The 12897-nt window shown below is 43.2% G+C and overlaps 1 protein-coding gene across 4 annotated transcripts in view; it reads right to left on the bottom strand.

Moving 5' to 3' along the window:
- The window catches only part of NRIP1 (nuclear receptor interacting protein 1), a 96051-nt gene extending 83617 nt beyond the window's left edge, over positions 1–12434 (bottom strand). For all 4 annotated transcript variants that reach the window (XM_066347958.1, XM_066347959.1, XM_066347957.1 and 1 more), the window contains exon 1: positions 11924–12434. The gene's annotated coding sequence lies outside the window, so the exon portion shown is untranslated. The remainder of the gene's footprint in view (positions 1–11923) is intronic.
- Between the last annotated feature and the right edge of the window lie 463 nt (positions 12435–12897).

Here is a 12897-nt window from a genome sequence, read left to right as displayed (position 1 = left end):
AGAGAAACACTGATTTGCTGTTCCACTTATTTTTAAGCATTCATTAGTTCATTCTTGTCTGTGTCCTTACTGGGATCGAACCTGCAACCCTGGTCTATCAGGACAACACTCAAACCAACCTGCTACCCGGCCAGAGCCCTATTTTCAGTTTTAACAAATATTGTCACTTTTGCCTTTAGCAACCTTACAGGTTCATGCCATTATTAAATGGAACAGATAATAGTTTTCAAAAGACGTATCATTCCGAGTTGTACTAAAATGATGAGTAATTCCATTGACAGAATTTATTAATTTTTAAGGCATAAAAAGAATGCGGTACAAGAGTTTAAGACTCGAAACGAGTATGTTCGTGCTATTAGAGCGATACCTTCTAAGGAAAGCATCTCTTGGAGGAATACACACAAAGATGTATCAAATGTAAGACACGTGGATGACTGATGGTCAAAACTGAAACAAACACTTGTAGTAACAACAAACTAATGATTTAGATGCTCATTCCCCTTTTTTACTGCATTGGCAAACAACATTGTAATTTAAATGAGACATGGTGCCTTAGTTAACAAGAGTCTGTTCACGAAAACAGAAATTAAATTTGGGTCTCTGTTGAGAAATCCAACAGTGAAAAATTGATCCTAAGGTATAGAATTGATTCACTGTATCACATAATGACTAGCGATGAAAAGGCAATTATGACACTCAGGATGAGCACTGACTAAAGCAAAAGGTAGAATACACCACGGGAACAGTCAATACACTGTTTCGTTCACACTTTACTTTGGACAACAGTCCATTCCTCTGCATGGCTCCTTTCGCTAGGATTTACAAGCATGCGAATAACATAGAAAAAGATGGGAACCATGGGAAGAGATATTTCCGTTTATAACAGACATCCATTTCCACACATGCATAAAGTTAAGCTTAGTAAAAAAAAAAACTTTGTCGTCACAAAAAAACTGTTATTTTAAGAGCATGTGTTAAATCTCAATGCTGCAAATGTATATCTCAGATTATCTATACACTTTAGCATTTGAAAATTAATTGCTAGTCTAGAAATTTCTGAGCTCCATTTTAAAATAATTTTCTTTTCTGCCTCAGCATTACTAATCTAGTTGAACGTGACAATGTTTTAATAGTCAGAAAATTCACCTCTAGAAAAGAACAAATCCTAATTTATAAAAAATCACAGAAGGACTTCATACACACAGAAGGCCTATAACACTGGTTTGAATCAAGTCATTCTTGATAGCCTCTAACTGTTAAGATTATTGTCAAAATTCGACATGGTATTTGAGAGGTCCCCAACCAGTCAAATCTCATGACATGTGTCAAGCTGGTGGATTTTTGTGAGTACTGGAACTGACTAAGGAGCCTGACTATAAGGCTCTAGAAATAATTTGTTTCATTTTCTTAAAAAAAAATGTTAAATGTTGCCCCCAAATACGCTGCTGGACATGTTACCTAATACATTGTAAACTGAGTCTTTTTAAAGAAACAGCATTACAAAACAATGTCAAGTGCCAAGTCATTATAATGTCACCAACAGTTAGTTTCCGTTTTCCCTTCATAATTAATATGCCTGAAAAACAGATGATAACATTTTAAGGAATATTATTCCTTTTAGAAGTTTTAATTTAACTAGACCAAAGAAAAAATATGTAGAAGGACAGCCATTGTGCACAAGTTACACATAATAATTAGCAGCTATTATACATAAATACATAAAGGCTCCATTCCTGACCCCCCCCCCCCCAAAAAAAAGCCAGATTTTACCAATAGTTTGCATTGATTCAGAGCAATTCAACACGTTTCTAACATACTTCTGTGCGCTGGGCAGCTACAGCACCAACAATACCCTCGTGAATACACTCTTATTCGTGGGGCTTACCCTCCACTGTGGAAGACAGACACTAAACTAAACAAGTGTGACTATTACAGCGAGGGGTACGGAGAGCCAGGAGAGACAAATCTGATCTTGTCAGAGGCTTGGGGGCTGCGATGAGCACCTACACTCTTCCCCACTGTCCCAGGAGTGAGACTATTCCTTTCCTTTTTGCTTCACCAAGGTCAGGAAGACGGTCAGTCTGTGGCTCACAGAAACAGCTACCAGTGGGTTTCTTTCTGGGGGGTGGTCTAGGTGCACTTGGTTCAGGGCACATTCTCGGCCATGGCCCATACAGTGCCCTCTCCTCGTGTACCTTTCCATGGGAGAATGCTGGGACGGGGTCCCTAACCTTTGCATTGCCTTCCCAATTAAGCCAACAGACCCAACCACTCCTACTAATGGTTTTAGGACATTCCTCTTCAGTAACAAGAGGAGCTCGCTTTGAGTGTTCTGATCACACTAGTTGACTAAAGGTAGCTGGCTCTGTGAATTTATAAAAAGGACGTTCCCCTGCTGATTTTTTCTATAAATTATAAATGTATGTAACAGGTAGAAACACAGCTCAGGTACAGTTGCACACCTGTACTGTAAAATTTCTTCTTAAAATTCTCAGCCTGAAAGGTGCATTTCAAGTACCAGAATATCAAATGACTTATAAGACTGTTCTGATGATCATATTTTAACAGCACGAGAAGAAAACAGGCTGCAGAAACAAGGGCGATATACCGTATTTTTTGCTCCATAAGACACACCTGGCCATAAGACACACATAGGGTTTTAAGGAGGAAAATAAGAAAAAAAAAATTCCAAAATGGCATGTTAAAATATTTAATAAAGTATCGTATTTTTTGCTCCATAAGACACACGAGCATTTTCTCCTCCACTTTTTTGGAGGAAAAAGTGCATCTTATGGAGCGAAAAATACGGTAAATGGCCCCTCCCCACTCTCCTTCTCAAGATGACCCAGTCCTCCTGGTTCTCACAGGTCCCGCCCTGGTGCTCCTGGACTTCAGAGCTGGATCGGATCCTCGCCCAAAGGTTAACTAACTACTCCTTAACAATTGGCACACAAGTTTTGGGGGACTGATTCCGTAAAACACACACACAAAATGTGACATGAATCAAGATGTGGTGTCTTATCCTGGGTGTCCCCAACTGCTAGCTGTATGAGTTTAACATTTATTTACATTCTTAGTGGCTCAACTTCTTCCTGGGTGAAATGTAGACAAGAAATGTTTTAGAAAATTTGAATTACAACAATAAGAAAAATGTTGGAAGATGAGTAATTATTTACCCCTTTGTAGTACAAGGATAGGATACTCTTGACAATTTTTTTTTAAAAAGGACGAGAGAAATTGAAAAGAAAAACAGGGAAAAGAGAAAACCAAAATAAAGATAAAAAGATCAAGAAAATAAAAAGGTATATACCATATTTTTCGTTCCATAAGACGCACCTGACCATAAGACACACCTAAGGTTTTAAGGAGGAAATAAGAAAAAAAATATTCTGAATCAAATGGTGTGAACCAAAATATTTAATAAAATACTGTATTTTTCACTTCATAAGACACACGGGCATTTTCCCCTCCACTTTTGGGGGGAAGGGGAAGTGCGTCTTATGGAGCGAAAAATACAGTAAGTGCTAACTTTAGCACTGTTTGATTTGAAGTCTACATCAACTACCTATCCTATGTGTTTTTCCATTAAGCAAGAAGTCTCTAAACTGACTTGACTGCCTTGTGGAGAGATGGGCGAAGGAGAACAAGGCAGGTACCTCTAAGACAGTGGGCTTCATCCCAGAGGGTCCCTATCACATTTCCTTCTGACCTAGGGGTTTCTATGTCATTACTTCAATTTGTGAAAACCCAAGCCAAGTATATATCTCAAAAACAGAGAAGAAGAAAAACAGAAGAATACATGACAGTGATTCAGATGGAATTCACTCATGGATTACCAGGATAGGGAAGAACAGCATTTTACTAAAAAACTGAACAATCAGAAGAATATATGACAGTGACTCAGAGCACTCATGGATTACCAGGACAGGTAAGAATAGCGTTTTACTAAAAAACTGAACAATGCATTCATTGCTTGAATGTTGCCTCAGTTAACACCAAACATCTGGATATTGGGAAAGAACCAGATGGTGAATACAAAACTTCCATCTTTAATCCCTGACCTCACACAGACTGTCTACTTTAATTAAATTTTTAAAAAGACATGAATGGGTTAGGGAAATGATATAAACATATACCTGAGCTCTGGATACATATATTTTTTCCTAGACTGTTCACTTAAACAGTGTCTCTCTTCTTTGGCTAGATACTACATTATTTTCTCTATAAACCATAGTAAAACATTTCCTATGCAGCTTTTATACAAACACTCGTTGACTCAACATTTAGCTGGCAGTTCAGACACCCAAAGCTCACGAAAAAATATTTAGAAGCCTACTACTCATCCTTGTGTCCAAAACACTTTCAATTGGATTTTATAGAGAAGGAACCACTTGGCTCGATTCTTTTGGGTTCAAAATTCCATCAATTTGAAATGAGGCAAGTCAAAAGAGGCGGAGAGGTTTATAACGCCCCCATGACCTCAACAATAAAAGAACATGCCCGATGTGTACTTAAAAAATACTATATGCTACACACCTCTGGATCTCCAAAATCTCTCTCCTCACCACGGTCTAGTTCCAGAATGAAGCCAAATACTCCTTATCTATCTCTGCTTCCCTCTGGTTAAGTCCACAAATGCATTATCAATGTCCAATTTGTACTGCAGAGCCCAGATCATTAGTACAGCACAGTCTTTGAAATAAAATGACTATGGTGAAGATAGGGCAATGACATAATCATGTTAAGAACTGCAACAGTCCAAGAGGTTTAACTTTTCAACCAGGAAGAGCCATGGCTCTGAATTTGTTACAACTGCTCCTTGAAGTAGACAAATATAATCAGCCTTGGGAATACCTGGATTAAGACCATGACAAGCTCTTTTAATGAATTGCATCAAAAAACACAGTTGCTTTCTCTGCCACAGAGAACACTCCCGGAGTTCTGGTCCACTTCACCAGGGTGGTTGGCACCACACAACTGCCCTTGGTGATGACACTTCTCCAGTAAGGGCAGGGAGCTGGATTTCGGCTCTCCCAGAACTGAGGTCAGTGCTGAAGAATCCTGTATGGGAGGCGACATCCCCTCCCAGCGAGACTGGTCTGAGAATCCAGGCCGGCGGACTATGGGCTTCCTGGGGTCTGTGGCTGTCAGACTGGTGGCAGGGTTTTTTGATGACTTTCAAAAAAAAAAAAAAATTGCCCAAAGAGACTGATTGCATATTTTCATGAAAGATGGCTTATTTTCACAAAAAAAGCAAATGGTTATCAATGAGATTAGCTGTGTGACCTCAGGCAAGTTACTCAGGCATTCCTCAGTCTAGGTTTATCTGTAGAACAGAGAAAATGGCATCCAGATGTCACCGGGGACTGTCCAGTGGCCAGCACACAGCGACCGCCCCCAGACCTACCTTTCTCTGTCCTTCCTCCCCATGAAAAAGGCAAAAGGCAAGTGACTAAACAACTATTTTATGTTTCAAGTTTTCGCTTAATCATCTCTACTCTCCTTTTAAAAGGGCTCAAATCTCCACTGTTGACTGTCAACAAGAGCATAGAATGATGTACAGAGTTGGAATTTCAGAATTTAGAAATCAAAGCTAACTCTGTTTCCCAGATTGTGCAGATGTTGCCCATAGATCTAAAATAATGTTCCTTTACATGCAGCATACATTGTTTTAGCAGAATATAAACTAGAAAAATACCATATTTCCCCATGTACAAGACGCACCCTGTTCCGAAGAATTTGGGGTCTAGAATCTGGGTGCGTCTTATGCAGTGGTTGTAGATTTTTTTACTTGCATTTCCTACTTTTTCGCATTTGTTTTGCGCTCATTGTTGAAGACAGTGATTCGACATCAGACACAGATGAGGACAAGCTAATGGATGGGAGTTTTGACAGTGATGAGGAGTTGTATGAATTTTATGATGACTAAAACTTGAGTTCAATAACTTTATGTAATACATTTTTTTTTTTCAAATTTCAGGCCCCAAAATTAAGATGCGTCTGATACATGGAAGTCTCTTATAAATGGGTAAATATGGTATGTGTGGAATAACAAAACCAAAATACTCTTAAAATGTTTTTCAAAAATCAAACTTGAGCCTACATGACCCTTCGTACAAATATTCCCTTTCGGGGGAAAAATGTAACTGTGATTAATTGATTTGAAGATACTTCTATACTCCATTTGGGAGTGTTTCACATGTTTTCAAATATTTTTTCTTCATGTTCTTCTTTCCTCCCTCCCTCCCTTAATTCGTCTCTGTACCACTGTGTCAATCTATCACTTTCTTGTAGAACATGATAAACTCATAAATTCAAGAGTCAAAAAGCAAAAAGTCTAGGGCTGTGCTTTTCAAAAACCAGTTGTAATCTCTTTAAACATCTCACAGCTCTCGGTTTCTAGATAGATTCCTCCAGAGAAAAGTCCCTTTTTTATCCTGAACTTATAATTTTCAAATGTCAATTGTGTCCTGTTACATGTCAGACTCTGGCTGTCTTATTTACATTGTCATTAAGTCACCAAAACAATTATACTACTATTCTCATTTTAATGTTGAATATAGAGGCAATTTCCTATCTTACTACCACGATGCTAAGTTATCCTCTGACATTTTAAATGCAGTAACATATTTAACATGATCACACGTTATGAACAGTACCAGCAAACTCAACAATTAAGAGCACACAACCACAAGAAACTAGCTTATCCACAATGTGGCTTAAGCTTTTCTCTTATCTATCTAAAGAAGATGACCTGACTTTTTACCTAATACCCTCACACAGCTGGTAGAGAAGATAAAAGTGAAATAATCAAAGCACACTACTAACAACACAAGCTCCTAAATCCTTATTTCCTGAGTTGTTCTCAACCCATTAGCTAATTATAGGTTTGACAACAAGGAGTAGCCCTGGCTATCATTTAAAAGGTGACTAAAAAATGACTTTCTTAATTAAAAGTCCAAGGGTGAGAGAGTCCTCTCCACCAAAGCCCTGAATAAACACCAACATCAGGTCAATGAGAGCCGTCTGGTCCCTCTGGTATCTTAAGCTGATGACTCAAACTCCCAGCAGGCGTTTAGTTTGAGATTTCTTGAGACACTAGGCTTAGTCAGTCACACACACAGTGACCTGGAATTTAAGGCAAATAAGGGTCTCTCCCTTCCATCCTTAAAGATATTTTTGCTAAGTGACACTAAGCTAAAGAGGCAGATGGATTTTAACTTAGAGCTTATTCCCTGGGGTATATACCAAGTTAAAAACTGGTCTGGGGACACCGAACCACGCTAGTTTTGCATTTTAAACCTAACTATTAACCCTGTCAGAGAAGCAATTCTATCTCCAAGTTTCTTCTTTATTTTCTTTTTTTTTTTTAGTTTTTCTGTTTTTTTTTAAAATTTGCAAGTTTCTTAAACAAATGCTTTTTTAACTCTATGCTTATTTATTGAAAAAGGAAGAAAGGAGAATGAAGGAAAGAAGGAAGAATGGAAGGAGGGAGGGACAGAGGAATGGAGGGAGGAATGGAGGGAGGAATGGAGGGAGGGAGGGAGGGAGGGAGGGAGGAATGGAAGGAGGGAGGGAGAGAGGAATGGAGGGAGGGAGAGAGGAATGGAGGGAGGGAGGGAGGGAGGGAACGTGGAAGGAGTTTGGATGGGAGGATAGGTAGGTGGATGGACGGGTGGATGGATGGGTGGGTGGGTGGATACCCCATGGACCTTGCTAGCCAAAGCTTCAACATATTCTGGAGTTCTTCTGAAATTTATTTTGACCAAAAACAAACCAGATTAATTATAATTTCTTTAACAGGTGATTATAACATTATATTCAAGAACAGTCTCTCTTTGAATCTGTTACAGCCCTAACAAATACATCTTAGCCCCACTAGGTAAACATAGTGGCCTTTCTAGAGACTTCACAGGGTGGCTTCTCTCTACATCTCGAGGTGTCGCTCTTCTCCATTCTTCAAGTCTGCTTATTAGTTCAAGGTAAGGATTTTAACAAAATCAATATAACTTAATACAACGATAAAATGTATCATATTGATATTTTCCTCATTCTTGTTCTTCTCAATGTTTGATGATCTTAAAAAATTATCTTATGTTCCCAAAATACCACAAGTTTTGTAGTGCTTTGTTTGTAATATTTGCCAAATAGCACAGGGCTCCATTTGTGCATAATACAAAGCATGTACCATAAGTGACAACAATTAGTATAAGGTCCCACTTATCACAATACCTATACTTATTCTGAATAATTAAAACCACCCTTTTGTAGTTACTTATATCAAGTCATTTTTTATCAAATATCCTAGGAAGGAGTTCTCCAGTTAAGCGCCCAAACCTCAGTGCTCTGTTTCCCATGTTCAAAAAGACCCTTGGTCTTAAAAATAGTCATTTAAAAAATGGAATCTAATAGTAATTCATTTTCTTCCATGAATTCATGGTTCTATTCTGGTAACCAATTTTGATCATCTACCTTAAATACGGTTAAGAGAAATTGAAGAACAAAGTGTACACAATACACAAATGGGAAATTTGTCATTTCTCCCCCGCAACCAACCGCTATTTATGTAACATTGCTGCCCTCATAAAGTGAATCCATTACCATCAGCAACTCATGTCCCTGCTTCAGCATCAGACGCAGACAGGATACAGAAACAAGATCTCTCTCCTCCATTGACTATTTGTTCATTGCAACCTCTGGACAGAACCCTCAGTTCCATGCCACTGGCCTCCTTCAGCATCTGACACTCCTGGTTTTTACCTTCTCAAGTCTTAGTGTCAACGCTGGTGTTACATTTCTCTGATTGTTCTGTTACCCCAATGCTACAGAATGAGTCTGTCCATCCCCCCCACACGTCCCACAGTCCCTTCCAAAAACTTCAATTTAAGGAAATGCATCTTGAACAACTTAATCCACAGACTCAAACTTATTATTCTGAAAGCTCCCCCCACCCTATTCTGTTGAAAATGTTCAACTTTTCCATAGTAATCCTAAATTGCTTTTCCTAAAAATACTTCTCCAGTTGGAAGATACAGGGACAAAGGACTTTTGTAGAAGGGCAACTGCCTTCTTCCCTGTCTTCATCCATGTCACAGTGAATCACTATTAAAACAAGACCCAAACCCACGCTGACTGTGGATGAGCCACGTGAAGGGGCACATAGGAAAAGCGCAACAGCAGACGACTTTCACCCCACCACGGCCAAGAATGGAGGTGACAAATGAAGGCGACAATCTTCACGGAAGAAAACATCCAAAGATGTAGAAGCTACTTGTTTCAGAAAAGGGGACGAGAGAGCCAGAGAGCAGTAAGAGCAAGGCTGAGCGTAGACAGATCAGCTAGAGCTCCTTCTTCCCTACTAACCGCACTTGAGAAACTAACCCTCAAGTTGGAAGAGCAAAACCGAACCTATCAAAATTTAAAGTAAACCAATTTTTTTTCCCCTGGATATAAATGAGATGTTTTGAACTTATTTGGGGCAGAATTATCTTTGAACCTGATACAGAAAACTATCATTTGCTTTTAAGTTTCTTCCCAGGTTTAAAATTGAAAACCTAATTCCTCTAATATTAGTCAATATATCCTAAGCCACTCGGATTTAAAAGCACTCCCATGCCAGCATCTCCTCTGGTCCTGGTTTGCAAAGGAATCGGTACAATTAGCAATAACCGTCTACCCTCTCGTCTTCCCAGAGAGCCAAGGATGACATCTCCTTATCTCCCTCGTTGTTCCATTAGACTGACATATTTTCCCTCATCTGTCACCTTCCATAAAACTCTGCTTTCAATACGAGTTAATTCTTTTTTAGTTGTCCTCAGTGTTCTAAAATAGTGATGTCTGACCAAATTATGCAGTGTTCTTGTTCTCTCTGTTCAGCTGGTATTTAATTCAAGATCTCGGAGGCCATCTTTTTTGCTCGGGTTATACCATCTAAAGAAAGAACATGACTCCTCCATGGACAATATGATAAGCCATGTGGCCACAAGGCAGCCTTCCTAAGGTCTCCCATTTCACAGACTGCCTTATTATGCATCAACTACCGGCAAGACAGATCACCGCTTTATTTCCGACTTGATTCTACTTTTCCTACCTCCGGCCCGCCAGTCTGTTACAGCCCACATTTTCTTTTTGGGAGTTCTAACACTCCCTTCTATTTTAATTTTATCACTGCCTCTGTTCCACCTGGGCCTCACCAAGTCCCAGTGGAAACCTTGACGATTTCTTGAATCTCTGGGAACAAGTGCAGAAAGTCTCTAAGCAATCAGAGCCTTGGAGCACAAACTGAAAATTCCTGTTTTAAATTCCATTGAATCTTTTGGAGAAGAGCCCACTCAACTTGATGTCATGACTTTCAGTTCTAAAGGTGGCATGGATAATTTAAACTGGCATTTGCTATTTATTTCACAAATAATTGTCCTCTTGGATGGCCTTTTGAAAGCTAGCACTTCTTAAATCATTTTTTTTAGGTCTACTGGAACCATAACAGACGTGTCAATTTAAGCAAACTTCAGCTGCAATAAACTAACAAACAGACTCTAGGTGGTGGTATAGGTTATTTTTTGTCAAGATGTTTTGCTCTTAAAACTGCAAGAGTCAGAAGAGCCTTGAGCTTCTTTTACCAGCCCTTCTTTATGGCGAACTCACAGTATTTTCAGGTGTTTAAATTACAAAAAAACCCGAGTTCTGTGTGGTCTAGAGACACACGCAAGAAGTGGGTATCAATCCAGTCTTCCCATAGGTGTTAAACCTGGTTTTCGACTGCTGAAATGTGCTGCAGAAAACTCATCTCAGTAAAACCAAATAGCTACCTTCCCCCCTCACATACCTGGGGCACTCTCAGGGCCAAGTATAGGAAGAGGTCTTCCGGGTGAAAATGGATGGAACAGACCCCAGTGACAGCCGGCACCCTGCACAGCAGTAGCTGTTCCATTGACTGACCCTGCATCTTTGCCTCTAGGAACTAATTCGGGGCAGAGAGAAGTTACCAGTGGTCACGAAGCCACCAGCCTCTGAACCAGTTAAACCCAATCCACGTTACCAAATGGCTGGGCAAAACCAGTGCAAGTTACTTCGAAGATGAAAAACATCTCAACCAACCACAGGCAACAACTCACATTGGGTGCCAGACCGTTGAAGCACCATTTGTTTGAAAAGGCCACTTATTTCAGCGTCTCTCCAACAAAGGTAACAAACTGGTGATTACACCCTGAATAATCACATCAGGAAGATGCCACCCACTTGCTATGATTCACTAATAAGCAAGTTCAGTGCAACTCATAACTTTTCAAGAATAAATTACCAAAGCCCCTTGCTTCACAACTGCCCCCCCCCATAATGTAAAGAGCATTCATCACATACAACCCGAAAACCATTTCTAGTGTGGGACCCCTATAGACAGTCTGGTCTCTCTTCTACTTTAAAGGCCATTTTCCCCGAGCAATCTCACATTTAATCCTTTACATTAATGGAGACAAACTCCAGCCCAGTTCCACCAACTGAGGGAAGTCCTGGTAGCAGGAAACATCTTAAAATTTTTCTCCAAAATTACTATGTCCTGATTAAACAAAATATTTTGAAAACTCAAAAGTGCTTGTCATTCTGTACTTTTTCCAGCAGCCTCGGAACCCAATTCAGTCACGAAGGGGCGAGAAGGGAGAAACTCCTGCAAGGCTTCAGATCAGAGATCAACATGTGTCACAGACAACCCGCTTGTCCGCCTCCAAGACACAGGCGATTCCTTTGTTCCGTCAGACTGAACACCAACCAACTCGCGATTCCAATTTGGAAACTACTTTGGAAAGGATGGGAGGGTTTGTAGACCACTTCCACAGACACCGTCCACACAACGACATCCACCAGCAGGGAGGGGATCCCAGATGCGGGAGGAGAGAAAAGAGCCCGCCCGAGCCCTCCCAGGTCTCACCCTAAACGGGGGCCAAGCGGTGGTGGCGGCCTCGGGTCCCGGCAGCCTCACCCGCGGGGAGGCAAGGGCTAGTGCCGCCCGGCCGGGCCCGGGCTCCGGCCCCAGTCCTCCCCGCCTGGCCGGGCGGGGAAGCCGGCGAGCACCGAGCGGGGAGGCCCCCGAGCGAGAGGCGGGGAGCCGCGCCGGGCGCCGCCCAGGACGCCCCGGGCGGCAGGACCGAGAGCCGTGCGGCGACCCGCGCCGCGGACCCGGGGCCGAGGAGGCGGCCGCGCGGGCGCGCCCCCGGCCCGGAGCCCCGGCTGGCGGGACACGCGGCGGCCGCCCCCCGATCCCGGGCGGGCACGCGCGGCCGGGGAGCCCGCGGCCAACTCCACAACTTGCCGGCCGCGCCGTGCCCGCCGGGCCCCGAGAGTTCCCGGGGCGCCTCGGAGCCGCAGGAGAGGCGGGGTTTGCGCGACTCCGATCGCCCCGCCGAGCCCGCCGCGCCGCCCGCCGCCCGCGGCCCTGCCCGCCCGCCCGCCCGCGCCGCCGCGGGCCACGCTCCGGCCGCCCCTCCGAGACCCCGGCCGCGGCCGCACTCACCCGCGCCGCCGCGGCTCCGAGCTCGGGCTCCGTCCGGCGCGCTCCCGGGGGCGCCCGGCGCCTCGTCCTCCCCCGGCGCCCGGCGAGCGCTTCCCTGCGAGCGGCGGACGCGAGGCCACGGGCGGGCTGGGGCCGGTCGTCCCTGCGCTCGGCCGCCGCCTGCGCCTCCTCCTCGCCGCCTCCTCCTCGCGCCGCCGCCGCCGCCCGCGTTCGGGGCTCTGCTGCAATGCCTGCGAGGCTGCCTCTGAGCGCCGCGCCCGCCGCCCGCCCGCCCGCCGCAGCCGCGCTCCTCCCTCCGCCGCCGCGGCCGCCGCGGCCCGGTCCCTCCCCTCGCCACTCCACGCCATTCAGCTCTTCAGCCAAGTTTCTTAACCCTTTTTTCCCCCTCCCTC

The sequence above is a fragment of the Saccopteryx leptura genome, chromosome 8 (assembly GCF_036850995.1).
Source record: "Saccopteryx leptura isolate mSacLep1 chromosome 8, mSacLep1_pri_phased_curated, whole genome shotgun sequence".
NCBI classification, from domain to species: Eukaryota; Metazoa; Chordata; class Mammalia; order Chiroptera; family Emballonuridae; genus Saccopteryx; species Saccopteryx leptura.
The sequence above is the reverse complement of the archived record's forward strand: the minus strand, read 5'-3'. Positions and strand labels throughout refer to the sequence as shown.